The sequence below is a fragment of the Corvus kubaryi genome, unplaced genomic scaffold (assembly GCF_017639235.1).
Source record: "Corvus kubaryi isolate FWS band 111438036 unplaced genomic scaffold, C.kubaryi_AGA036_p1.0 37385, whole genome shotgun sequence".
Classification (NCBI taxonomy): domain Eukaryota; kingdom Metazoa; phylum Chordata; class Aves; order Passeriformes; family Corvidae; genus Corvus; species Corvus kubaryi.
This window is the reverse complement of record NW_024581127.1, coordinates 16,318,635-16,323,311: the sequence shown is the minus strand read 5'-3', so window position 1 is coordinate 16,323,311 and position 4,677 is coordinate 16,318,635. Positions and strand designations below refer to the sequence as shown.

At 50.0% G+C, this 4,677-nt stretch overlaps 1 long non-coding RNA gene across 1 annotated transcript; it reads right to left on the bottom strand.

Moving 5' to 3' along the window:
• Window positions 1–376: 376 nt before the first annotated feature.
• On the bottom strand, window positions 377–4,577 carry LOC121668511. Its single transcript, XR_006017408.1, has 2 exons — window positions 4,401–4,577; window positions 377–3,703 (listed from the first exon to the last, which is right to left on the bottom strand). It is a non-coding gene; the product is annotated as an uncharacterized LOC121668511 (long non-coding RNA).
• Window positions 4,578–4,677: the final 100 nt, after the last annotated feature.

Genomic DNA, 4,677 nt, shown 5'->3' with positions numbered 1-4,677 from the left:
ATTTCACCTTTCCATTTTATATGAAAATAATAGTACTCCCTCCAAAGAGCACTTTACTTCTAGAAAATTACTGCATAATCACCTTAACTTCCTCAAACACTCCGGCACACACCTTCAACATGTTGCCATAGCAAACAAACTAAAAATGGTGACAGTAGTCCATGTTACAGATCTTCTGTTCATGTTGGAAACCAGATTTTTAACACTAAAGTTCTTACTGTATCAGTAAATATTTGTACATATGCATTACATACAAGTGAGGGTGAAAAAAGTGACAATTTCGTGCTGAATGTTCAGGAGAAACAATTAGCTTTGTGAGTGAATTTATCATGTAGGCTGGTGCAACTTTTACATGAGGTAAAGAAATTCAGCCAAATTAAATTTAATAAAGAAATAGGTTTTATTCCGTGGCTGAAAGATCGGTCACACAGAAAGCCATGATCGAGAAAAGCAGCGCCGAGCCCGGGGTTGGAGCTGGGTGAACACGCACAGATCTGACCTCTATCCCATCAGACCTCCCAAGTTCACAAATGCTGCTTCAGCTGGTTCCTTCTTATACAGTTCTTGGGCAGAGTCGAATTAATTCTGTTCTTCTCGCCATTTAGCACATTCATGACGTTTTCTTGTCCCGAAGTTGGACTGCACAAAGCATTTCCTGGGTCTGATGAATTGTCCATCTTGGATGATGAATGGGCCATCTCTGGTTCCTGGAACAGTTATGTCCAATTCCTTATCGGCTGAGATGTAGATATCAGAAGATAGCGATCAAGTCATCATAGTGTTAATGTCCCAGTGATAAGATCCAACCCCACCTAGGGTGGAATCCTCACCTATTGATTACATCTGTGCTGAAAAAACTTCCTTTTCAACTGCTCTAGTGTTGTAAAATTTTCCTCTCAGCCAGGCTGGTGGGGAGGTTTGAAACTCTGGCTCTGTATAGTTTTATTACAGTTCATTTTTATACATAACAGCACGAATTACAGACTTCATTTATAACATACAGATTTAGTTTTAGTGGCAATAATATGCTTCAAATGAGATTTCAGAATGTTTTAAATAAAACCAGTTACAATCACAGAAACCATGACAGAACTTGTCATAAACAGAAAACACAGAATTTCACCAAGACCTATTGAGTATTTGTTCCATAACCTTTATTTCAGCCGGGGCAGATGCAGACAGATGCACTTGTGAGCCAGGAGTTCTTTCCCCAGCTGTGCCTTGTGTGACAGTAGCACCTTTTGGCAAAGGACAGCATGTTCTGGGAGCCAAGCAACCCTTTTATCAACATTTTTTCCCCATTGATTTCAGTGTGAAACACACAGTAAACACACTTTCTCCTGATAAGACACCCAGACACGTGGGATCCAATGGAGTAATTTGTAAACAACTGTTTGCTACTAGTAGTGAAAGGAGTTTGGATCATCCTGAAGTGAATTCTCTTTTGGGAATTCCCTCTAGATAAGGCAGTCAAGCCAATCTATTTCCCTGCAGGCACTGGAGGGATCTTACAAAATCTGTCAGAAAGTCAGGCAGATACCCAGGCTGCATAACAGAAACAGAAGATGTGAGATGCAGATTTCCCTCTGCCAAGTGGCATGTTTTCCTAGAGGTGACAATTGTGGCAGGTGTAGGAGCAAGGAGAAAGGGATCCCACCACTGGTGGCCTGGTGCATGGGGGTATAGTAGGAGAGCACATCCCATCAGATGTGTCTGGGGTACCACTGTGACGCCAAGTAACAGAGATTCCATCTGTACAAGTATCAATTGAAATACTGGAATTAAAGCAATTTTTTTTAAAAGTGTCTTCCTGGGAATAAAATTACCACTCTTTTGTCAATACATGTCTTTGAATTTATTAAGTATTACTTTAAATTACACACACCTATGATCATGTTTTGCAATATTTATATCCTTATTCTATCTTCAGGCTGAAGAAACTGCTCATTTCCTTGCTTTCAGGCGAGTTAGAGGAACACATCACCTCCTGCCAGACCCCTTCTGCCAACTGGAATTGGCTGGCATGGGGAAGAATTAAGCAGAATGAAAGAATAGGGCCATGACACCATTGAAAAGGGGAAGGACAGGAAGAATGACAGAATCACAGAACAATTGGGTTGGAAAGGCATCTGAGACCTCTGACTGAACACCACCATGCCAACTAGACCATGGCACTAAGTGCCACATCCAGTCTTTCCTTAAACATCCCCAGGGATGATGACTGCACCACCTCCCCTGGGCAGCCCATTTTAGTGCTTATCACCCTTTCTGTGAAGAAATTCCTTCTAATGTCCAACCTAAACTGCCCCTGAGGCAACTTGACTGTCTTCTCAACCTGTTGCTTGTTGCCTGGGAAAAGAGCTCGACCCCCACCCGGCTACAACTCTTGTCAGGTCGTTACAGAGAGCAATAATGTCACCCCTGAGCCTCCTTTTCTGCAGGCTAAACAACCCTCAGCTGGTACTCCAGACCCTACATCAGCTCAGTTGTCCTTCTCTGGACACGCTCCAGCACCTCAATGTCCTTCCTGAACTGAGGGGCCTTGAACTGAACACAGCACTTGAGGTGTGGCCTCACCAGTGCTGAGTACATGGGGAGGGTCACTGTCCTGGTCCTGCTAGCCACACTATTGCTGACACAGGCCAGGATGTCATCGGCCTTCTTGGCCACCTGGGCACACACTGGCTGACATTCAGTTGTTGTTGACCAGCACCCCCAGGTTCTTTTCTTCTGGGCAGCTTTCCAGACACTATCCACAGCGAGTAGTGCTGCATGGGCTTATTGTGGACAAAGTATAGGACCCAGTACTTTTCCTTATTCTGGCTTTAGGGCCATTGATTCAGCTTGTCCAGATCCCTCTGCAGAGACTTCCTATCCCACAGCAGACCAACACTAGTACCTAACTTAGTGCTGTCCACAAACTTACTGGATCCCCTCATCCAGATCATCAATAAAGATATTAAACAGGATGGGGCCCAACACTGATCCCTGGGAGACACCACTGGTGACTGGACGCCAACTGGAGGTAGCACCATTCACCACCACTCTCTGGGCTTGGCCATCCAGCCAGTTCTCAATGCAGTGAAGTGTTTGCCTCTCCAAGCCATGGGCTGCCAGCTTTTTCAGGAGCATGCTGTGGTAGACAGAGTCAAAAGCTTTACTGAAGTCCAGGTAGACTACATCCACAACCTTCCCCTCATCTACTAGGCAGATTACCTGGTCATAAAATGAGATCAGGTTGGTCAGGCAGGACCTGGCTTTCCTAAGCCATGCTGGCTGGGATTGATCCCTTGGTTGTCTTGTATGTGTCATGTGATTGCACTTAAGATGATCTGCTCCATAACCTTGCTGGGCACCGAGGTGAGGCTGACAGGCTTCTAGTTCTCTGGATCCGCCTTCTGGCCCTTCTTGTGGATGGGTGTCACACTGGCCAGCTTCCAGTCATCTGTGACCTCCTTGGTTAGCCAGAACTGATGATAAACGATGAAGAGGGGCTTGGTGAGCTCTTCCACCAGCTCCCTCATCACCCTAGGATGAGTCCAATCCAGTCCCATAGACTTGTATCTAAGTAGCACAGCAGGTCACTGCTTCCTCCTGTCTTACAGGGGGTCCATTCTGCTCCCCATCCCTGTCTACCAGCTTAGAAGGGCCGTTGTCCTGAGGATAACTGGTCTTACTGTTGAAGACTGAGGCAAAGAAGGTGCTAAAAAAAAAAAAAAAAAGGGGGAAAATGCTCTGACCAAATGTCACTGAACTGCTTCGGAGGAGAAGGAGCTCTCTTAAGTGAGGCTGAATAAGCAGGAGGAAAGAAACAGAACTACAACGAAGCATCAATAGCATTTCTAGAGCCCAGCACCAGTCACAGCTGCAGCCTGGCCTGGATCCGGCTTCTCAGGTCCTGACACACAGAGCCGCTCTTTCTGCTTTCATTACAACTTTCTGACGGGAAAAAGAACCCGCCTTAACCATTGCATCGAGCAGAACGGAGCACACGGCTCTCGCCCTTGTGGCGCGCCGCAGCCTGCGGGGTAACGCGATTAGCAGTGACCCAGCTAAGCCGCAGCTGTTCCCGAGCCGGCCAGGCGGCAGCAGCCGGGGAGCGGGCGAGGGAGCCGCGGGCAGGGACGGCCGAGCCCCGCGGGGCCGACCTGCCTGGGGTCTTCCTCGGATGTCCCGCCAACAACAGTGCCCCGGGCTGACACGAACAGCGCCGGGAGCGCCGCTGCAGACCGGGGTGGTCCCGACGCGCGGCAGCGACTTTCCCCACCCCGAGGGTGCTGCCAGGACACAGCAGCGGGTCACCGGGCGCGCCAAACCACGGGGATGGGCCAGAAAGGTCCGAGGAGGTCGGAACGACCGCGCCGCTCTCCGCCTCTCCCCCGCCCGCGGCCCCGCTTCACCTCAGCCCAGCGGGGAGCTCCCTCCCCCGCCGCCGTGTGACCTCATGCGAGAGGAAGCGCCGAGCCGCCCCCGCCGCTCCCACACGGACGCCGGGGAGGGAAGGGAAGGGCAGGGACGGGGGGGGCGGGGGCGGCCGCCCTGACTCAGCCGCCGGCGGGGACACGCCGCGCTGACACTCCGGCCACGCCGCCGCGCGGCCGCCGATCACGCGCGGGCGCCCGGCGCTCATTGGCCGCCGCCCCACACACCTTTGCCGGCCAATCGCCGGCAAAGGTG